This window comes from Balaenoptera ricei, chromosome 7 (genome assembly GCF_028023285.1).
Source record: "Balaenoptera ricei isolate mBalRic1 chromosome 7, mBalRic1.hap2, whole genome shotgun sequence".
Classification (NCBI taxonomy): domain Eukaryota; kingdom Metazoa; phylum Chordata; class Mammalia; order Artiodactyla; family Balaenopteridae; genus Balaenoptera; species Balaenoptera ricei.
Window position 1 is genome coordinate 69,585,172 of NC_082645.1, and position 24,497 is coordinate 69,609,668.

The following is a 24,497-nucleotide window of genomic DNA, read 5'->3' on the forward strand; positions in this document are numbered from 1 at the left end:
ACTATTTACACAGCATTTACGTTGTACTTCCAACTATTTCCAGAGTATTTATATTGTATTAGGTATTATAAGTAATCTAGAGAAGATTTAAAGTATACGGAAAGATGTGCATAGGTTGTGTGCAAATACTATGCCATTTTACATAAGGGACTTAAGCATCCATGGAGTTTGTTATTCTCAGTGGGGGGTGGGGGGTAGGGGGCTGGAACAAACCCCCCCAAGGACGACTGTATATATGAATCACCCAAAATAGTTAAATCAGCACAAAATTAACCTACCCCAGCGGCACTTCCTACCTATCACCTAAAATTAATGCCTGCTGGAGGTGGTCTTTAACAACGGAGAGACTATAGCATACAACTGTTTTGAATTATGTATCCTAGTGAGTATCCAGGGCTACATTCAAGCTGATGTTTTAGGAAGCAACATATGGTATGCAAAATGGTAGGCAGGATAACATTACATACCACTGGTTTGCTAGAATTATCTTTCACCTTTTCACTAGGTTGCTGCAACAATAAATGCAACTCTTCAGGACTGGGGTTTTAGGTAAATAACGCAACAAGGAAGTGAGAAAGGTAGGTCAATGAAAGTTCTTAGCAAAGGGTTAGGCAAATAGAATGGGCAGTCAATTAATTAAAATGCTTTTCAAAATGAACAGACTGACCTGGCTTTCTTGGTGAGCTATCACCAGGTTCTTTTGAGTTCTTAAAACATTTTCTTTACTCTCTGTTTCACAACAAACGTGGGCCAATTGCTGTGAGTTAATTGAAAAGGATTGTTTCCTAGTTGCCAAGAAACGGCGCTTTCTTACATTATGCAGGCCATTATGTGCACAGATCAAGCTTCCTGATTTTTCTTTCAGGGTTTAAGAATATTGGCTGCTGTGATTTAGTTGTCCCTTGAGCAGAGGAGCGCAAGTCAAGAAGGATTTCAGGGGTATTGTTCCATTTCAATTTACCAGGTAAGATTTGGATTTATTTGAAAGTGCTATCTTCTCCCTTATGCTTAACTTTTCCTAAATCACTTAAATGCTTTTATGAGTGAATGGGTGAATATGAAATGATGATTTTACTTGGGATAGCTTCAAGTAAAATCGTGCTAAATTGATTTTCTTCCAGCTGAAGGTTCTGAGGGAAAAAAATTTTTTTTAAAGAGGTAGCCCTAATAATTGAGGTCTGTGAGACAGGCTCTAGAGTTTGTTTCTCATTGTTTTCAGAGTAGTAGATACAGGTAAACCAAGAAGTTGTGAGTGAATTTAGGGTTGAAATTCTAAAATCATTGCTATGGAAGCAAATATCATTATTTCTATTTGGAGAAAAGATTTCAAATCTGACTGGTTCCAGCTGAGACATGGACTTTATATTTGTTAACTTCAAAAGGAAGACTTGTTGATCTTATAACTTGGTTACCTGTCTCTCTTAAAAACAAAGCCTCTCTGTTGGCTATTTTCCTCATGTTTTTGTCTTAAAGATGAAGATAAAATCAGGGTCCTGTACTCAGTGTAGCTTACTAATACATATGATACAAACAAAAACTGCACCCTTCTTTCTCAGGAAGGAAAATATCATTTCTTGATTCAAGGTTAGTTGCTCCCAGGCAAAATAGTGCTCACTGTGGGTAATAATGTGGGATAAGTGTTGGACAAGGACCCTGTGTATTGAGTTTGTTAAGTCAATTCATCCTCCCACTCTTAAAGAGTTCACACTTTCACCGGGTTAGGTTGAACCCTGTAATCCTGTGAACTTACACTCACAACATCACACAGTTTACACAGACTCTACGTTGAAAATAAGTTTTGTCAAATTTGCAGGGAACCTAGTTGAGCGCTGTTATTGATCCTCTCTTTCAAAGTCATATTTTACCTCCTCTGCTGCATGGCTCTGGATTTCCTAGGAATATATTTCCTTTACAAGGAAGATCACTGTAATGGATACAAGTCAGGTCAAATATTTGTTGTCTCATTAAGTAAGTTTCCATTTGTTCAGAGTTTGAAGACACCTGAGTATAAAGATGACCTGTGCAATATGAACCCTAGCTGATGCTGGAAAGAAAGCATTGCAGCATGCCTTTAATGATAATATGATTTGGGTTTTCCACCAGTGAACCAATACTCTGGTTAGGAAACTATTTTGTGCAATAATGTGAATCATTATCAATGAAGGGATAGTTGAATATGACATTCAAACCATCCATTTATTTTTAACTTGCCAAATTGGAGTCTCCTTTCTTGAATTTCTATACATTTTAAACTAAAATAACAAATCACAGTATCATCAGTTATCACAAATTCATTACACTGTATTTTTTATTTACATAATAGTAAAATTAAGCAGCTGATTTAAATAAATGCATGGTTTGTAGTTATGTATATTTGGTGTGACTTAGTACCATTTTTGGAACAGTGCATTTCTTTCCAGGTAAGATGTAATTAAACAATTCCATTCTAGCTTACATTCCCTTTTTTACCTTGTCAAAAAGTTCTCTTTGCCCTGACAATATACTTTTGATATTATTGGTATTATGGTGCTTAAAATATCTATGCTGGTAAAATTTTTGCCTAGTCATTTTGTATTTATTGGAGCAGGATGACAGATGAATATGTAGAATGGGTGGAGTAGAGCAGAAGTCAGACTGATAAAATATCTTACAGGCAGATTTCTTCCCACCTAGCTCACCTAGTTCTTCTTTGTCAGTATAACAGAGTGATTGTGACATTAATAAACTATTAAATATATTTATTAGTGTAACAATAAATCTTGTTTTTATTTCTGAGTGGTATTTTTTTAAATTAAATATTAACTGATATTGATTTGCTTCTCTGTGGATTAAGAATTTTACAAAAAGAGTGATGTCCACCTAGGCTGGGATGGGAATCAGTCTATAAAATTTTTGTTCAACCTTAATTAAGAAGAGACTGAATTGCACTGATAATTTGTAGATCACAGTGACTGAAATACCATAAAATGATAGACTTCGAAAGGCACTTATTGATTATTGAGTCTAATGGCTTTGAAACTTTATTTTGAGGAGTCCTACATATTCCCAAAAAGCATTATAACAGGTGAGCCTATGAAGGTAGGAGGAATAGTTAGCTGGTGGTGTAGGGAAAACAAACTGTATTATCAATCAGCCCATGCTTTTCCAGTTTGTCTGCAAGAACACAGATAGCCTAAGGGTATTTCACAAACCCTTTGTGGAAATCAAGATACATTGCATTTATAGCATTACTCTGATCTACAGTTCAAGAAACTCAGTCAAATATGAGATTAATTTGACATATCTCATACCGTGCACTCAAGATTTTTGACAGTCAATTCTTCTATTACAGGCACTCAGCATGTCTTTGATTGTTCTAGAATTATTTCAGGGATCCTTACTAAGTAGCTTATCAATTTTTTTTAACACCACCTATTTTTAAATTTTTCTGAAAATTGGGATTGTTTATTTTATGGTACAACTCAAAATAATTTCAAAGATTTCTAAAAACATTATTGTGCCTTTGATAATTTTCCCATACTCTTTTGATATGAAATTTACCTAACTTTAGAAATCCAGAATAATGTATAAAGTATTACAGTGCTTTCTTACTGTTACCTAAAAATGGTCTGTTTGTAATATCAGAAGATTATTTGTCTAAATGGAGAAGATTATGCAAAATATTTCAGTAATTTTAATGGTCCTATTGTTTATCTATACACAATCAGCACCAAACTTTATCTTGCTCCAATAAGCCAGAGGAGACATTTCTTTCTTTTGCTCTTAATTTTTTTTTTTAAACTGGGATTTTAAATTTCTCAACTGCAATGATATGATTTTTGAATCACTCTTATAAGTTCCTTTTTCCATGTTTGCTTTTAAGTATTTCTTTCTTTTTTTTTCATTCTTATCAATTTATTTGGCAGAGATTTAAAACAAAGTTTGACAAAACAAGCTATTTTTGTGGAAACTAAATTTCTATTAGGAGAGGAAAACAGAATAACCCCCATGGAGAGCAATCAGTCAACGTCACAAAAATTACAAATGTCACTCCAGCAATTGCTACCTGTTTATAAAACTAAAGGATTGAAAACAATTTAAATGTCCATCAATAGAAAACTCATTATTTAAATTATGAAATATTTATATAATAAAATAGTATGCATCCCTATAAAGGAATGAAGAAACTCTATATGTGTAGTTGAAGAATCTTCAAGATATGCCGTTAAATGAAAAAAATCAAAGTGCAGAACAAGTGTGTGGTGTACAACCATTTATACTAAAAATAGATTTTAAATATGTGATTTTATCTTCATAAAATACCTTTGATAGAACACACAAGAAACTGGTAATGGTGGTTGTCTCTGAGAAGGGGAACAGAATAGCTGGGTGTTCCAGTTATCTATAACCCAGAACTTAGCAGCACAAAACCACATCTATTTTATCACACTCACAGATTCTGTGGGTCAAGAATTTGGCTAGGGCACAGTGCAGGGGATGGGGGCAACTTATCTCTGGTCATTGATGTCTGGAGCTCCAGCTGTGAAGAACTGATTGGCAGCATGTGACTTGAATGGCCGGAGCCTGACACATCTGAAGACTCTTCACTCCTTGTCTGGCACCCAGGCTGCCGACTCAGCTGGCACTGTTAACCAGGGTGCCTACAAGCAATCTCTCCAAGTGACTGGAGCTCCCTCACAGCATGGTGGCCTCAGAGTAATTAGACCGCCTATGTGGCCACTCAGGGCTCCAAGAGCAAGTGTTCCAACAAGCAAGGCACACGCTGCATGGCCTTTATGACTAGCCTCCAAAATCATATCCACTGTCCTCTATTGGTTGAAGCAGTCACAAACCGTATTTGGTTTATCCATTCATCTCTCGGTGTGCTTATAAGTATTTCTAAAACCTGAGAATACTGTCTATCTTTTCTTCCTTCCTTTTGAGCAGTTATTCTCAATTTGGCAATGTCTGAAGATATTTTTTGGTTGCACAACAGAGGGGGTGTGGTACTCCCAACATCTAGTGGGTAGAGGCCAGGGTTGCTGCTAAACGTCTCACAATGTACAGGATACTCCCTAGAACAAAGAGGTATCAGATTCCAAATGTCAATAATGCTGAGACTGAGACTGGCTAAATACATGATTATGGGTTAGAGTTTTTGTTTTCAAAAATCTGAAATCTCATGTGCCTTCATTCCTTTTATTTATAATATTGGCCTACAGGATCACACCTAATTTTTAATTGAACTTTCTGGAATCTGCCTATATAAAGTCTAGGAATCATGATCTAACTGGATTGTCCAGTTTTCCCTTCCTTGATTATTACCAGAATAAACATGACAATGGTCACATTATCTTTAAACTCATGTCACGTCCATATTACTGAATAGTGCTTTGTCTGAATGACTTGTACAATATTTCCCTCATTGCTTCTACTTGTGAATAAAGAAGGACTCATTAAGGCAAGACAATAATATCATCTGTTTAACTGTTGTGCTCCTGATTTCATGTCCAAAGTCACTCTTCAATAATCATTCATTCATTCTATAGATACTTACTGAGCACCTATCATGTTCCAGAAACTGTTCTGGTTGGGAATTCAGTAATGAATAAAATAAAAATCCCATTTTTGTTGTGATTACATTCTATTGGAAATCAGAAGATCCAAAATCCCCCTTTCTTCAACCATTTTTGATCCTGGTCTATTACGTGTTCAAAACAAAATAACAGAATCTGATGCATTATAACTATATAAATAGTTGCAAAAGTTTGTTCATACTTTTTTAAATTTTTTTTTTCATGTAAACTCTCTGCTTCTTGGGGACTGCCAAGAACCTTTTCATTCATTTTTGAATTTCACTTTCAGGCAGATGTCTCTCTTTTCAACTTGCTTGATGTGTATTCTAGAGAAGACTGACTTTTGAAGTAAATTTTGAATGAAGGGAAATATAATGTTTGATGAGTTGAAATAATGTTAGTAAGAAAAGTCAACCTGGCATTTAGGAAAAAAAGACATAAAAGTAAAGATGGAAAATTGTGAGTGGAAAGAGGCTAGTCATGCCTGAAATTTATTTTATTTGCTATGCCAAGAAAAAAGGGAAAAGAAAAGAAAAAAAAGGATAAAAGAAAAAGAGCTGTAATGTATCTTTCCAGTGTAACCATAACTCAGAGTAATTCATTTTCTTGGGTGGATATTTCTATCCCTGGTGAATTCTTCAGAATTTCTTACCTATGTCATAGTTTATTCCTCAGTAGCCACTGATGAAGTTATTGGTTTCTTCTTTGGATAAGGAATGAGAAACATAAATGAAGCAAGGTATTATAATTTTAATATTCTGATCCAGACATTTCTTTTGATTTTACTTTGTAGTTTCTTTCCTTCCCGAATGCTTTTTTTTCTTAGTGTATGCAGAATTGTTTTCTTAGTATATATAGGAGTTAAAAGTTCTGCTAATATGTTAAAATGTGAAAAAAGGGATTTGATGCTCTAAAATTCTCAGACTTTGTAAAGTTATCAGTTTTAAGTAATCAGTTAGCTTATGGAAGTTCTGCTTACCAAAAGCTATGATTCTCACCTTCTTCTGCTCTTCTATTTAAAAATAGAGATCATACCCAAGTAGGAGGTTATTAGTATAAAAAAATTCCAAAGAAACAATATAAATGTAGCTACAAAAAATGTTTAAAAATTAAGTGAGTATATTTTCTGGAGTTTACTGAAAATGAGAGAAATTCTAATATTATGCCTTACAACTAGTTTTCTAGCAATAAATTTGAAAAAAAAATTTTTATAAATTTTTATCTTAAAAGTCTTAGTGGTACTGACAGATTACAGCGAAATTACCTTTGTTGTGTGAGCGAAACAAAAAGGCATCTTTTCATCTTTGTCCAAGTCCAGGCTTTGCCATCTATAAGTGTGCTGAATGCGGGCAAGAACCTAGATTGTCTCAACCATAAACTCGGTAAAAACACTTATCTCGTAGTGTCATTATGGAAACTAAATGAGATATTACAGTTTAGTACTTGTCACAGAGGAATTATGTGGTAATACGATGTTCCCCTTTCTTTGCAACTCCTAGACTATCATAATTCAATTCATAGAAAAGATTCTTAAGGAACCTTAACAATCATCTAGTTTGTCACACATCTGATGCTTGAATTGTTTATGTTTTCCTGGTCACTGGCCTATGCTTTATTGTTCTATTAAAATAAGATTTACCTCCTAGGACAACAGACATTTATAAATATTGTGCTGAAACGTATAAAATTGTCACTTTTATAGGTCAAACAGTCTAATACTGGCAAATTTCTTATGTCCCAATCTAATACATATAATATAAAAAGCAAATTTTATTTCTCAAAATATAATTTTATATGATAAAGTCTGACATAACTTGATAATGCTAGAATGTAAATATAGTTCTATTAGCTGTTTTAAAAAAAATTATAAAAAGACACTACTAGAAAAATAGTCCTTAAGAGCTTTATGCACAGATCGACAAACTAGTCTGTGGGCCAAATCCAGACTGTCTTGTGGTTTTGTACAGCCCACGGGGTAAGAATTGTTTTTACATTTTGAAACAGTTGAAAAAAAATTCAAAGAAGGATAATACTTTGTGACACATGAAAACTATATGAAATTCAAATTTCAGGGTCCATAAATAAAGTTTTCTTGGAATAACCCATACTCACTCATTTACATGTTGTCTTAGGCTGCTATTGTTCTGCAAAGACAGAGTTGAGTAGTTGCAACATAGGTGTTATGGCTTGAAAAGCCTACAATATTTATTATCTGGCCCTTTACAGAAAAAGTTTGACTACCCCTGTCTTAGAGTCAAGCTGCCTACATTCGAATGCCATCGCCACCACTTCTTGGCTCTGTGATTTAGATAAGTTAATTAATCTTTGTGAGTCTTGGTTTCCACATTTTAAAATAGGCATCCTAACAGTACTTACCTCACAGGATAATTATGAGTACCTAGTACATCATAAGTACTCTCTAAATGTTAGTATAATTATTAATATTCTTCCAGGGTGCTATTGTAAATGATTAGGGGGAAAAACTACAGAAGCTTGAAAGTGCAGGTAGGTGACAATTGTTGCATCATCATATCATGATATAACACCAGTTGTCAGCATTCTATGGACCTAATAGTAAAATGTAACCACTTGCTCATAGGAATGATTTTAATACTTACATCTCACTCATACCACATGGACCATATCAAGTTAAAAATATTTAAGTTTCTAAATTTGCAAGTGCTAAGCTGCAAAGTAGGGGCTGCTTTCTCCCTGGGACAATGAACATCTGCTGAAACAATTTGTCCAACAGAGCTTTTGCCTCTGCCAGCCTTTTTTTTTTTTTTTTTTTTTAAAGAAATGGAAAAAGGATCATTGTTTAACTTCAATTCTTCTCATCTTCTAAACCAAGAAACAATTTCTCTCAGGACTAGATGTTTCTAGGATTTGGAAAAGTAAAGGGGCCTCAGCTTTTTATTTATTTTTTCCTATTTTCAAGTAAGGCTAAGTAGAATTTTACTTAGAGCACCATATTATCTTTTCCTTCTTATTTGAGTATTGTTTGAAAGACCACAGGCTTTTCTAGATGATTTAAGATTTCTGTAGTGAATTGAGCTCCACAGCACTTTCTAAGTCTGAGAGAGACTGGGGGGTGGGGTAGTGGTTATCACACAGCAGAAAAGGGGTCAAGCTTTAAATTAGAAAGGCTTTTAAGAAGCTCATATCTTATTACTTTTTGTATGCAAAGTCAGAGTGGTCTGAAGGGAAGATGATCCAAAATCTTGAAAATAAATTAAATGTTCCCAAAGCTAAAATCCAATAGCATCCTAGAGATAATGGATGGTTAAGTAGAACTGCTGATAAACTTCAAGTCTAAGACTTATCAGTCAGGTTACCTCTCCAGCTTTTCTGCATTGGTTTCCCCAGGGAAAGGTGGAGAGAGGACACTTCAAGCACTCAGCTTTATAATGCACACTTAAGAAGGCAGTGAATAATAACCATTAGAGTTCTCTGGGTAAACCAGGTTGAATTAAAGGTGCTTCTTTTGTTACTTACTTTAAAGTAGAGCTTCTGGTCCTTGGGGATTACACCAAGAGCAATGAGTCATATCTGAAATGAGGAAGGGAAAGTGTTGTCAAATTTCATGTTGATTCATAAGAATAAGCATGAAAGGTTGTTCACAGTATTTTGGTGGGGGCAGGGAGACACAAGGGGAGACCAGAGAATCAAATACTTGAGCACTGAAGAGTTTCTATTTGCTATAAAAGATTGAAGAACCTTGCTGTTTTCAAATAGAGGACTTCATCATATATAAATTATTCCTGATTTTTTAAAAATTTATTTTATTCAAGTATAGTTGATTTACAATGTTGTGTTAATTTCCACTATACAGCTAAGTGATTCAGTTCTCTCTCTCTCTCTCTCTCTATACACACACACACACACACACATTCTTTTTCATATTCTTTTCCATTATGGTTTATCACAGGATATTGAATATAGTTCCCTATTCCTGATTTCTTATTGTTTTCTAATTATTATTGTTATTTATAAAATGGTCAAGTATGTAAAGAAAAAGAAAATGTTTTAGCTACCAAGTCAAAAATATTTTGCCACCTGCTATGTATTTTGCCAGCCAGTTAAAATCTTTAGCATTCTTTGGTACAAAGCCTTAAGATGATTGTGGGGTGGACAGAAATTTTCCTCTGTTAGAATCTTTTGGATGATAGTCAAACACTTCTGTAATTTCCTTCACCACTTTTAGCTCCTTTTGGCATCACTTATTTCAAGTATGCCTCTGGAATGTCAAGAAAATTGCCAGATACTATTTTGAATGTTGTATTTTAATATAATATCAGGCTAAAGTTGTTCCTAGAGACTTCAGAAATAAAGGTAGAGTGCTTCTTTCTTATCTTTTAGCAAAATGGAAAACTTTAATTAAGACCCCATGGAGCTTTTGGTCAGTCTCCTACCTGTGAAAGTAGATTAGAAAAGAATTTTTATCCTCTGGCAGTAACAGATTTACTTTGGGGGGATGAGGGGAGAAGGAATTGAGTAGAAGGAAAACCAGAAGCTAGACTTGTCACTTAAGTTATCAAATGGTCCAAATATTTGTTCCAAAGCCACTGATTTCACTGGAGTTGTTTTGTCCTGGATATTGGCATTTGAGCCCTCCTCAGTTAAACCTTTTAGAATAATGACTCTGGCAATACTTTGGAATAAACTTTCCATGGTTATTTCCTCAGTTGAATAAGTTTACAACTAGAAATTCTATCATTTCTGGCTACTCTAACTCCCGATACAAGTATGTGAGGTTTGTTGTCCTGGCACCAATAGGGAAAGAATGGTAGAGCAGGGAGAGACCTCATGGGATCATCTAATCCATACTAAAATCATTCAAAACAGATGGTTCTTTAGTCAAAAGTTTTCCAAGGAAATCGTTACACTGGCAATTGCAGTATGACTAGGCTCATAACAATAAAAGAGGCTTGCTTGCCTTTCTGATCAAGAATCATTGCAATATCAAACAAAGGGTGAATTCTTTCCTAAGAAGCTTATGAGTAATTCAGGTCTCTACAAGCATTCCAGGAACAAGATTCTTTTTGGTTACTAAGATTGTAAGTGTGATTTTAGCCCTAAGGCTTAAAACCAAAGCACATATGCTATGTCTCACTTGTTCTGTGGACCACTTCCCTTTTCATTCCTCTAGATATTTTTTTTTCTTCTATCTTTGTTATGTTGAGAAACAATAAGTATTTTTAGCCGGCTCACCTGAATTAATCTCTTACAGGGCTAACGTATTTGAACTAACAACCACAAAAAATAATTTACGGGGAAAACTCTTCCCTGCTCTATATTTTCTAGCTCTTATCCCATTATTTTTAGCTTTGAGACCTTGGGCAAGTCATTTAAATTCTCTGGGTCTCAGTTTCCTCTTCTGTATAAAATAAGAACGTGAATCTAGATGACTGAAAGAGTCTCTTTTAGCTCCAACAGTCTATAACCCAACCTATCATAAAGCAAAATTGTGACCTTTATCACGAAGAAAGGACAGTGGGAGGGAAACGCGTGAGGAATTTTTTCTCATTTCTCTCACTCCTACAAATGCTGCAAATGGCTGAAGTTGGAGACTCAAAACTTTATTAGGTATGTTAATTGTCTGGGTAAAGTTCTGCACAAAGTTTTAGAAGCTGAAGGGGTGAGAGATTTTAAGCTACAATCTTTTATTTTTCCCATTTTTGACTAATTTCAAGACTTGAAACCTGTTGTATTTTAGAATACTGAATAACATATCATGTGTTAGTTTCTTGGGAAATAACAGCTAACTGAATTTAATAGTTCACATTAGTATTGACATCTTCCTTCTAATTAACAAAATATAACTTTTTATTTTTCCCCCCAATTTTTGTGATAAATGTGCTTACTTCTGCAAATGGCCAATATTTCCTTCTAATACTCCTTTGCTGAAATCCTCCAAAAAAGTTCAAAATACTTATACTCCAGGGAGAAAATACTGCTAAAAATTTACTTTTAATGATTCCATTCCATACATGCAAATAGACTCTTTTAGAATCCAACTCTATCTATGGCACTGAGGGTCAGAGGGGAGAAGAATATGTTAATAAACCTCCTATTGCTCTTGAGATTTCCTCAAATGGCAGAGAGAACTAAAACTATGAGAAAATTACTGGAGAGCTCTAACTAATAAAAATAATAAAATATCCAATTTTGGTTATGCAATTTAATTAACATACTGGGGAAAGGAGCTAAAATAAAAGGACTAGTTATGTTTCATTTCCTGAATTATTTCCAAAAACAGAAACATTTTGTCCACTTCCCAATTTGTGGAGCTATTGCAAAAATTTTCTGCCATCACAAATCTTAGAGACAGTGAATCTTACTTAAAGTTGTATGTGGACAGCCTACTGCCAAAGTGCCAAAGTAGACTTGGTTTCCTGTGAAAGATCTAGGAGCATAGCTGTTCTATTAGATGATGTTAGGAACCAGCCTTGGTGACAAGTTAAGTCTTTCAAAGATTAAAAAATACTTCATTTTAACTGTCACCTGCTTAGTATGTCAGGCTGATTAAGGTTAGGTTAGCTCAGTGACACCACTGAGCGTTACCAAACACTACAAATAATTGTGCATGGAGAGATAATAGCTGCAAGAAGAGCCGGTGACCAACTACAATGCTTATGTTTGTATTTTTCTATCACTGCTGAAAAAGTAAATAAATTTAATTTAAAAATTTCCACAGAATTTATAAAACCTGATTTATTCAAAGTTTAAAAATTGATCCATATTACAGAACCAAAATAATGTAAATAGTTTTATACCTTTTATTGGTAGACTATACAAACTCAGAGAACCAAGAACCTGCGACTTTCAACTTTAAAAAACCCTCATTTTCCAGTGTGTTTTCATGCTAAATTCTATTAGATCTTCTTTGAAAATGAAAAGTACTCTACTACAGATTGCACTGATCTCAACAGGAGGAGAAAACAATCTATTTTTCATTAGAGTTCCTGATGGTAACAACAGAGAGAGCCAGTAATTTGTTAAGTGCAATAACGTCTCCATGAAAATCATGAATGAGGGACTTTCCTGGTGGAACAGTGGTTAAGAATCTGCCCGCCAACGCAGGGGACACGGGTTCGAGCCCTGGTCCAGGAAGATCCCACATGCTGCAGAGCAACTAAGCCCGTGCACCACAACTACTGTGCCTACACTCTAGAGCCCACAGGCCACAACTACTGAGCCTGCGTGCCACAACTACTGAAGCCCACAGGCCTAGAGCCCGTGCTCCGCAAAGAAAATCCACCTCAATGAGAAGCCCACGCACCGCAATGAAGAGTAGCCCCCGCTCACTGCAACTAGAGAAGGCCCATGCACAGCAACGAAGACCCAACGCAGCCAAAAAAAAAAAACCACAGGAAAAAAAAAAAGAAAAGAAAATCATGAATGAAGGACATGATTTTTAAAAGATTAACTCATGAGGATAATTCCCAGGTACATAATTTTTTTTCTAAGCTGCCTTGCTTCAAGGAGGCCTCTCCAGAGAATAATTGAAACAATAAGAAAATAAACTTTAAAACATTATATAAGACATTCAATATATTTTTCTTCAAAATACATTTCACTGACTTAGTAGATATTCCAGGTAAGAAGGCACTAGTTTTATACTGGAATTTAGACATTTTCATTGGTTCAGAAGTCTTCATTAAGAAAAACCTATATCTCGCTGAAGCACTGAGTCATAAGATTAATAACTGTCCAATATTATTTTCTGCTCCAGACAATATTATCTTTTGTGTTCCAACACTCAGCTCTTCCACCTAGTTGGTACGTCTCATATGTGATATAGATAACAGCTCTTTTAATACTCCGAACCATTAGTTGTGTGTCCAAGATAACCTACATTCACAAATAGAGAAGTACTTTCAATTTTGCATAGAAATGAAGAATGAGGAAATTTAGAAGTTAGATTTCTGAGAAGATAATTTAAAAGGCTCTCATTTAGCTATTTATCCATGTATCAGCAGCCTGGTGGCCCTAGTCACCCCCTTTGCTCAGAGTTGCCTACAAGGGCTGACTGGAAATGGCCCCGCTTTTGCCCCTTCCCTGGGTCTCACATATAGTGTGAACCATAATTTTCTTGTTTTTTTTTTTTTTTGCAGCCACCCCCGCTTCCCACCCTACTTCCCATTAGATGTGGTAAAGGTCAGGGGGTTCATCCTCCCCACTTTACTCTTTGTTTTCAGTTCCTACTAATGCTGAATTATCTCTTTCACATCCTTCCTCCTATGGCTATCCTCTTCTATCCATTTTGCATAAACACAAATGTAAAACATGTGTTTTCATTTATTTCCCTGAAACACAATCACACCAGGCAGTTGGGTTAAAGGTTTGGGTGGATATCTTGGTATACGAGGGCATTATATCACAGCACAGCATGGCAAATAATGTGAAACTGAATGTCAGACATCTCTGTTCATTGGCAGTACTTGCCACTAACCAGCACCTTTTCTCAGGACCTAGCTCCTGATGTCTTGCAGCCATCTTCCCTACCTCCTATTATCCTCCACTACTTTTCCTGGTTTTGGAACACTTGCTTCATCCACCTCTGGCTAAAGCAAAACATAACATTCTTCTTACTTTATTATGCAGGTGATGTTTTCTTTGTCCAATTTTTAGCTCATTTTAGACAAGCCCCAAATGCAGAATCAAAGATGGCTCACCAAAATGCTTTTGCTAAATAAGACATTTTTCTCCATGAGGAATTCCTTTTGTTTTAAATACATTTATTTATTTTATTTATTTATTTTTGGCTGCGTTGGCTCTTCGTTGCTGCGTGCAGGTTTTCTCTAGCTGTGGTGAGCGGGGGCTACTCTTTGTTGCGGTGAGTGGGCTTCTCATTGCAGTGGCTTCTCTTGTTGCGGAGCATGGGCTCTAGGCATGTGGGCTTCAGTAGTTGTGGCATGTGGGCTCAGCAGTTGTGGCTCACGGGCTCTAGAGAGCAGGCTCAGTAGTTGTGGCACATGGGCTTAGCTGCTCTGCGGCATGTGGGATCTTCCCGGATCAGGGCTCAAACCCATGTCCCCTGCATTGGCAGGCGGATTCTTAACCACTGCGCCACCAGGGAAGTCTCCATGAGGAATTCTGTTACCTGCTTTTGAGCTGCCCACCCACCCACACGCACACAAGTTTTGTGGCACACTCTACATTTTAAAGGCCATTCAGCTAGCAAGGTATTAAGTTTTTGAAGGGCCCTGGGAAGAAACCTAGGGTTCATTCCCATGTTCTTCCTATTCCCTCCTGACCATAACCAAATCCCAAGCCCTGTTGATTCTGCTGGAAACATCTCTCTTCCTTCTACTGCTACCCTTATCCAACACAGCACTGTCTTTTCACCAGTATTAGTTAAACAGCCTCCTAACCCATTGTTGGGAGGAGAAACTTATCCTCTACCAACTTAAGTCCAAGTGGTTGGGAGCCTACAAATTAATTGATGACAGATAGATTAACAGGAGAAAAGTTAATTTTCACATACAAGTGAGAGGACCCCTTATGAAGTGGCTCCCCAAACATTTAGGAGTAAGGGTTTATATACAAGCTTAATGAAGGGGGGTGGATGAGTTTAGGAATTCAAAGGATGGAAGGTTCTGATGAGGCTTGTGCATACAATTTTCTGGAATGTCCCAGTGCCTAAGGCCAGTCACCTTCCTTACTAGAGACTTCCCCAGAGACTGGGTCTGGGGCAGCTGACTCTCATAAAGCCCTGCTTTAGTCAGATAAGGGAAGTCCTGATAAGATTACTTTCTGCAGACGTTTTCATTTTGAAGTAATCCGCATACCATTTTGGTGGGTTGATGATCCCTACACTATCTCCCTACATCCAGTCTTGTTTCCACACATCTGTTCACATTGCAGCCAGAATGATATTTCTAAAACACCTGATCATGACACTCCCTTTCTTAAAAATACTTCAGTGGCTTTTCACTGCCAAGGATTATGATTTATAATCCTAGATTTACCAGTTACCTACTAAAGCTTAAAGAACCAAAGAGTAAAATTGTGTAAATCTACAAAGTTGATTTACATGGTAGGAAAGGTAAGGCAAGGTGGGTAAATTATGATATACTAAAACATTAGTATTTAGTGCCATGCCACATTTTGCATCTATGTTTCTCAGATTTTACTTCTGAAATTCCTACTTGGGGCAGTGTGCCAGGTACCAAATCTTTTTCTCTTTCCTCCGATTTTGATTAACATTTAATTCCTTTAGGGCCTTACTGAAACGCCTGGCTAAGTTAGTTCATAAGCTTATTCTTATTAGTGTTAATAAGTTAATGTACTATGCATTTCCACATACAGTGTTTCTATTTTAATAAGGTCATTCATGACTTATACCACGGGATGACCTATAAAAGGCATTTCAGACCCTGAAGCAACAAGCTGAGGAGAAAATCTGAGCAAATGGGCTTTGAATACCTCTTAAACCCAAGGTTCTTGCTCTGCTTATGAATAGAACTGGCCCTGAAGGGAAGAATTCTATTGCCTTTGTATAATCTGTACCCCTCAGGAGAAGGGTTCATGCTACTCTGTATTACTCTATTATGTAGCACAACCTCAGTGTACCAAATGGGATATTTTGCTATCCAGCTGTGATTCCTACATACTTGAATTGTCCATATGTATTTTTTAATAGCTTTATTTAGATATAATTTACTTGCCACAAAATTCACCCTTATTTAAAGTGTACAGTTGAGTAATTTTTAGTATATTCTTAGGGCTGTGCGACCAACACCACTATCTAATTTTCAAACATTCTCATCGTCCCCAAAAGAAACACTGTACACATCAGCAGTCATTCCCTATTCCCACCCCCATTACCTCAACCTAGCACTAGGTCACAATCTATTTTCTGGCTCTACAGATTTGTCTATTCTGGACTTTTTGTACAAATGGAATCATACATTATGTGACCTTTTGTGAATGGCATCCTTCACCTAGCATAATGTTTTCAAGATTCCTCCATGTTGTAGCATATATCAGTACTTCCTTCCTTTTTGTTGCCAAATAATATTCCATTATATGGATGTGCCACCATTGTTTATCCATTCATCAGTTGATGGACATTTGGGTTGTTCCCACTTTTTGTCTATTGTGAATAATGCTGCTATGAACATTAGTGTACACATTTTTGTGTGGGTATATGTTTTCAATTCTCTTGCTTGTATACCTTGCTGTAGAATTGTTGGTCATAGGGTAATTCTCTGTTTAACATTTTGAGAAACTGCCAAACTATTTCCAAAGTGGCTACAGCAGTTTATATTCCCATCAGCAAGTATAAGCATTCCAATTTCTCTGCATCTTTGCCAACCCTTGTTATTGCCATCTGGTGGGTATGAAGTAGTATCTCATTATAGTTTTGATTTGCCTTTCCCTAAGGACTACTGATGTTGATCATCTTTTCATGAGCTTATTGGCCATTTGTATATCTTCCCTGGAGAGATGTCTATTCACATCCTTTGACCATTTTTTATTGTGTTATTTGTTTTTTTTTTATTATTGAGTTGTAAGAGTTATTTATATATTCTAGATATAAATTGTTTGTCAGATATATGATTTACAAATATTTTCTCCCACTCTGTGGGTTGTCTCTTCACTTTTTTGTCAGCTTCTTTTGAAGCACAAAATTTTTAAATTTTGAGGAAGTCTAATTTGTCTATTTTGTCTTTTGTTGCTTATTCTTTTGGAATCATATCCAAGAAAATATTGCTTAAGCTAAGGTTACAAAGGTTTGCTTTTATGTTTTTTTTCTAAGAGTTTTATAATTTTAGCTTTTAACTTTAGGTCTAGGATCCATTTTTGATTAATGTTTGTATATGGTGTGAAGTGGGTATCTAACTCATTCTTTTTCATGTAGGTATCCAGTTATCCCAGCACCATTTGTTGAAATTGCATATACTTTTAAACCATATACTAGGAAGCTGTTGAGTTAACAGTTCTGTTAGCCATCTGTTACTGAGTAACCTAGTAAGCAAATTCAACTCTGAGAGACTTCAGGTATCAGTATTTGGTTCTGTAGATTTGTATATACTGTATATCTCTTCTTGCTTTTGAGTATTTTGTGAGTTTTGTTCTGTTGAATATTTCAGGTATTTGGATGCATTTCTCTTCCCTAAAGTAAATATATGATTTACTATATTTAAATAGTGATTTACCATATTTAATAGTGGGAACTGCTACATGTAATTAATCTTGACCTGCAAAGACCTAGCAATTCATCCATTTATTTCCTCAAGAAAAGTTTGTTGAGTACCTATGTGCCATGGATATAATGCTGGGAATATAGTAATAAACAAAACATAGTCCTTGCCCTCAAAGAACATATTCTAGAGAGAAGAAGCAAACAAACAAACAGAAACCAAAAAAAAAAAAAAATATGTGAGGTATGGATGTTGATACATGTTAAGAAGAAAATAACAGCCAGAGGAAGAGGGTAAAGAGTGATGCAAAAGTGTTGCTCGTTTGTATAGTCAGCGGTCTCTTTGATGAAGGCAACATTTAGTCAGAAACTGGAAGGCTGCATCGAACTATCTATGGCCGATATCCTAAGGATGAGTGTTCCATGCAGTGGTAAGAGCAAGTGCAGTGACCTGAGATGGGACATGCTTGGCTCAGCTCAAATTTTCTCCCTCCCTCTGTAATTCTAATGCCAACAGCATAATTTCTGTACACATCCCAATTTCACCATAGTTTCTCTTCTAAAAACATTTTGCCATAATTGATTATATATTGTACCGTACCTAAGAAGATTCAGTTTGGATGTTTCAAAATTAGATAAATTTAAACAAAATAACAAAACAACAAAAAACCCCAAACCTTTTCCTGCATTACATTTTGCATCCTTGCTGAAGCACGATTTCTGATGTTGCAACTTCAGTTCAATTCAGCAAACTTAACTGAATGCCTACAGTGATATTTCCCAAATCGTAATTTGTGGACCATATTTGTGGTTCAGAACTTTCACTAGGACTTGACAATGGTTTGAATAATTAAAATTAGGCCTCAGTAATTTATAACAATGCCTGTATGCTTGTTTTCTGACAATATGGAATGTAGTGAATGCCACCAGGGTGACAATTCCAAGGAGCTCTATGTTGAGGAATCTTATGACTTATGCATAGCCTACCTTGAGCGTCATCAGCTATGACACACCAGGTGTGTATTATGGGGTCAGTTTGTCACTTATGCCACATATGGCTGTAGTAATTTAATGACTCACTGGAGTTACTGTTAGAAAATCAGATGTTGTTGCCTGTACGCCACTGAATATCAATAACCAAAGAGAAGATACATTTGCCATGAAAATTTCAATGCATTTTACAGTACTTTTCTTAAAAAGTCATCATTTTTTGACAGTAATACCCTGAAAATCAATGCCCCACCTTTCTCTTTTCCTCCTTGCCTATGTTCGTGATCTCTGTTTCAGACTACTTTAGGCAGTTGGTAAATCTTAAGTGGCCTGGATACGTGAAAGCAAGGTGCTTTGATATTTTCAATATTTAAACTCAGAATATTCCAGAATGCCCTAAATTAAAATGCAATTATGAAATGCCCTTTTGCCTTTTCACCAAATATATTCAATTCCTACCCACTGACTAAGGTAAAATAATCCTTTCTGCCCCTTAACTCACATTAAAACTCTTTCCTCTTGCCTAGCATTTCTTTTTGTTTGTTTGTTTGTTTTCCAACTGGCAAATAACATGTACATTTTATTTTTAAAGAAAAATATGGCCTAATATAAAATAAAATTGGGATCAAGCAGTTTTTTTTTTTAAACATCTTTATTGGAGTATAATTGCTTTACAATGGTGTGTTAGTTTCTGCTTTATAACAAAGTTAATCAGCTATACATATACATATATCCCAATATCTCCTCCCTCTTGTGTCTTCCTCCCTCCCACCCTCCCTATTCCACCCCTCTAGGTGGTCATAAAGCACCGAGCTGATCTACCTGTGCTATGCAGCTGCTTCCCACTAGCTATCCGTTTTACATTTGGTAGTGTATATATGTACATGCCACTCTCTCACTTTGTCCCAGCTTATCCTTCTCCCTCCCCGTGTCCTCAAGTCCATTCTCTAGTAGGTCTGCGTGTTTATTCCCGTCTTGCCCCTAGGTTCTTCATGACCTTTTTTTTTTTTTTTTAGATTCCATATATATGTGTTAGCATACAGTATTTGTTTTTCTCTTTCTGACTTACTTCACTCTGTATGACAGATTCTAGGTCCACCTGCCTCACTACAAATAACTCAATTTCGTTTCTTTTTATGGCTGAGTAATATACCATTGTATATATGTGCCACATCTTCTTTATCCATTCATCTGTCGATGGACACTTAGGTTGCTTCCATGTCCTGGCTATTGTAAATAGAGCTGCAATGAACATTGTGGTACATGACTCTTTTTGAATTATGGTTTTCTCAGGGTATATGCCCAGTAGTGGGATTGCTGGGTTGTATGGTAGTTCTATTTTTAGTTTTTTAAGGAGTCTCCATACTGTTCTCCATAGTGGCTGTATCAATTTACATTCCCACCCACAGTGCAAGAAGGTTCTCTTTTCTCCACACCCTCTCCAGCATTTATTGTTTGTAGATTTTTTGATGATGGCCATTCTGACTGGTGTGAGATGACATCTCACTATAGTTTTGATTTGCATTTCTCTAATGATTAATGATGTTGAGCATTCTTTCATGTGTTTGTTGGCAATCTCTATATCTTCTTTGGAGAAATGTCTATTTAGGTCTTCTGCCCATTTTTGGATTGGGTTGTTTGTTTTTTTGTTATTGAGCTGCATGAGCTGCTTGTAAATTTTGGAGATTTAATCCTTTGTCAACTGCTTCATTTGCAAATATTTTCTCCCATTCTGAGGGTTGTCTTTTCATCTTGTTTATGGTTTCCTTTGCTGTGAAAAAGCTTTTAAGTTTCATTAGGTCCTTTGTTTATTTTTGTTTTTATTTCCATTTCTCTAGGAGGTGGGTCAAAAAGGATCTTGCTGTGATTTATGTCATAGAGTGTTCTGCCTATGTTTTCCTCGAAGAGTTTTATAGTGTCTGGCCTTACATTTAGGTCTTTAATCCATTTTGAGTTTATTTTTGTGTATGGTGTTAGAGAGCGTTCTAATTTCATTCTTTTACATGTAGCTGTCCAGTTTTCCCAGCACCAGTTATTGAAGATTGCCTAGCATTTCTTATGCCGTATTTTCCACACTGTGTTATACATACGTCCCTTGACTGCCATCACCTAGGAGCATACCCTAGGGCTGTAGAGGGTTCTCAGTAAATATTTACGAATGTGTTATTATTATGGCCTGGAAGTATTAGGGAGATAAATATCAGAATGATCCCATGGGGTTCAACTTTGTTTCTATTTTGGTTTCTTAGTTTTGTTTCTTTAATTTGAAAAGCTTTGATTTTAAAAAAAAAAAACAGGAGAGAATGAGTGGGAAGAAAATTTTAAAGTATGTCATTCCTTTAGGGATATTTTTTTTCATTGCTTCTACCTGCCCAGTGGTTAGATATAGAATTCAAGTTAAAAAACAAAATGAAACAAATGTTGTATTGAGTCCTAATGGCTAGTTCCTTTGAATGTGGCTGGAATGATGGTCTTTAAAGGGTGTTACCAGATTACATCTTTGCCAAGTAAGGAAGGTGGAGCTGTGTGGGAATGACGCTTTGTTTAGTCAGGTTGTATAATGTTTTGCTGAGACATGTTGGGAAAAGCAATCCAAAGTAATGTGGACTCACTATGAAGTCACAGTCTGAAGCACACCTTATAAAGTTTAGAGATTTTTTTGCGATCCTCTTGGAAATTTGCATACCATAAATGTTAGAGAAAATTAACTCTAATATATGTGTGTGTATGTATATACAGTCCCTTTCCCTAACATTTGTGGGACTTGAAGAAGAGTACAAATAAAGGCCCATATACAACACATCAAGTTATAAATCATAGTATCTTCAAATAAAGTAAGTTATTTCCTCCCACCTTAAAAATATGTCTTCAGACAAAGTTAAAATTTAAAACTCTTCGATAACCTTGGAGCTTCATGTTTAAAAAGTGGAGATCCTGGAAGAGCCTGGTCTACAGCCCACAGCCCAGCTCCCCCACCCTTCTCTTCCCATCCCCAGCTCCATCCCACAAGGTGAGAGGTCTCAAGAGGATGCAGGTGGCCACATCTACTCACACATCCATATCAGATCCATAGCAAACAGCTGCCTCTTGGGCCTCCCTTGGGCCTAGGGGTGCGGAACAATCCATGCCTAGGGACTGGGGAAGAAGCTGAAGCAGGCTCAGGGCCTTTTGGGTGGAGAAGTCTGGAATTCCAGGTAACCAGAGAAGGCATAGGGGCATGGTTCAGGCTCTGGGTAGGCACAGTCGTTTAGTTCCTGGATTCTTTGTCTTGTGCAAAGGGCTGTAGTCAGAGGAAGGGCAGAGAGATTCTCTGAAACAGAAGGCACAGAACAGATGCCCTTCTTGCCTGAGTCAAAGAGCCATACCGTGTGTATATAGATTTGTGTGTGTGTGTACGCCAAGCTCTGATGCCTATATATCTTTTAAAGATATAGAAAATTTGACATATACTCATGTATCGAGGGAGAGATATAACCTTATGGATGATCTGAAAGGATGAACAATACAACATACTTGTCATTGGGTACACTACAACAATTAATTGACTGTGGACATCTAAATACTTCAAATAATGATACGTTATAAAATGAGATTGAAGCCCCTTTCAGAAAGGCCTAGAAAGCTGTCATTTCTCTCACCCATGTACTGAAGGATCAACTTCATCTCACTCCCTACTGTACAGCTCTGCCCTAGGGAAAATGAGGATTATCTCTTGCTGAGCAGAGCCCAGCAGGGGACTAATGTGAGAAGCCTCCTTCAGCTAGGCTCCCCTCATCCACCCCCCCAACCTCCAACCCTTTTGGTATCTTCACAACCTCTTACCTTGAGCTCCCTTGCTCCTCTTTTATGCACTTTGGAAGGGATTTTCTTAAAATTTCATAGCCCTTTAACCTCATGAGCTGCTGAGTATCTTAAGCAATAGAGAGAGTTGAAGCTCAATCTTTAGTCTTTTGAACAAAAAATACTGAAGCCCTAACTATATTTACTTTTGTGGTATGGGGATAGTGAAAGGAGATATTCAACAAAATGAAGCATGTGAATAAGAAAACATTACTTTTTGTATGTGAATGTGGCTTTTAATTTTTCTGAGAGGCAATTTTTCAGCTAGTGTCTGTATTTCAGAAATGGAGAAGTCAAAGACTTGCTTCTAGGTAATAGGAGAAGCCACCAAGGTATATAAAATGCAGTAAAGTAGTTCTTAATAAAATGAATCAGACGTTTGAGCAGATATTGCAAATACACATATATGAACCACTGAGGTTTAACACTGTATTTAATAGTCTTGGATAACTTGAAGTAGTGAATTTAATCTGCCATGATCTGATTTATCAGAATTTGAAATGAGACAAGGTATTTTTCTGATATTTTAAGTGATCTACACCAAGGATCATGACTATTTGTAGGTTTCTTTACTACCATGTTCTCAAATATGTTATTACTCTGCAAAGAAGAAAGTGGGTAATTGTCCTATGTAAATAAACAGAGGGAGGGGGCGAGCTTGCACGCTGCCTGAGGACAAGGACATCTTGCTGGCTCACCACCCTTTCCAGAATTTAGAATCCAGATGGCCCATAGTAAGGTCCTTGTAAGTATCTGGTGGCTAACAAAAGAATAACTGAATTAATGTAAGTAATTTATATCAAGTATTGACCATGGCCCAGAGATTAGTGTTTTAGTTTGATTAGTGTTTGGTATATCGTATGGCATTAAATCTTGCGTTGTAAGTAAAGAAAAAGAGAATCAACAAGGTTACATAACCTGCCCAAGATAACACAACTTGTGAAATGATGGACTCACCTACCAACTATACTGTGATTGCATTATTTTTATTTCCTCATAATATTTATACATATCACAGATTTAAATCTTGTTAGCTGTGATTGGCATATCAAGAATATGATAGTTATACAGAGTCAGTAACTTCCTTTCAAGGCTACCAGTATAGTTTGAAAGAGGGAAGCCAGTAATCTGTGGTCTAACATGGCAAAATTCTGTGCACTAAGTAATCCTGGCTCCTCTACCTCAGGGAGAGGCAGAATTCCTGAGCAGACTTCTGACCTCTTTCTAGTGGCAATCAATAATCAGGGACTTCTGATGGCCACACATAGCAGGAAGAACAAAGTATTACTTGTTCTCCAGAGCCTTTCTTTTCAACTTGCTCTGACTTCCTGGACTCTGGGTCTTGATTACCTAGAACCATGGCTCTTGCCATCTGTGCTTGGCCTTACCTGACTTCCCTGGACTCCAGCCTAATGTATAACAACCCTGTGCCCCTCCCAGCCTTGTGTCTACCTCCCCTGGCCTACCTGAAGCTCTCGAAGGATGGTATCTGCCAGAACCTACCTGGCTCCTCTGCATGTTCTCTTGGCCTGTGTAACCTCATAACCACCTAAGCAGTGAACTGCAGAAAATCTTAGGAGTCCTAAAAAATAACTGGAAAATAAATTAGCTCTTATTCTAAACTGTCTTCTTTGTTACTATAACACTTATGTGGGACTTCCCTCTGTTCAGATAGGCCTGAGAGATGAATCTTCGAGAATATAACGAGTATTGGGTGACTATTTTCTTCTATCTGCAGGTATCCAACATTTGCAAAAGGACTGCAGTGTGTGTGTGTGTGTGTGTGTGTGTGTGTGTGTGTGTGTGTGTTGTGGATATGTATTGGATCAAATTTGGGTTGTTTTGCTAAGATGTTGTTCAATGTTAGTTTGAACTGAAATGAAATGGTCTTGTGAAAAATAAAATGAAATCTAAACTGTAAATACTGATGAAAACCAAACCCATATCAGATAGTGTTCCTG

The 24,497-nt window shown here is 36.5% G+C and overlaps 2 long non-coding RNA genes across 4 annotated transcripts in view; one reads left to right on the forward strand and one right to left on the reverse strand.

Moving 5' to 3' along the window:
• Window positions 1-24,497, reverse strand: part of LOC132369068 (uncharacterized) — a 199,033-nt gene that overhangs the window by 140,307 nt on the left and 34,229 nt on the right. For all 3 annotated transcript variants that reach the window (XR_009504239.1, XR_009504241.1, XR_009504240.1), the window contains exon 4: window positions 9,051-9,104. This is a non-coding gene — a long non-coding RNA (uncharacterized LOC132369068). The remainder of the gene's footprint in view (window positions 1-9,050; window positions 9,105-24,497) is intronic.
• The window catches only part of LOC132369069 (uncharacterized), a 57,731-nt gene continuing 34,126 nt past the window's right edge, over window positions 893-24,497 (forward strand). The window contains exon 1 of the long non-coding RNA XR_009504242.1: window positions 893-964. This is a non-coding gene — a long non-coding RNA (uncharacterized LOC132369069). The remainder of the gene's footprint in view (window positions 965-24,497) is intronic.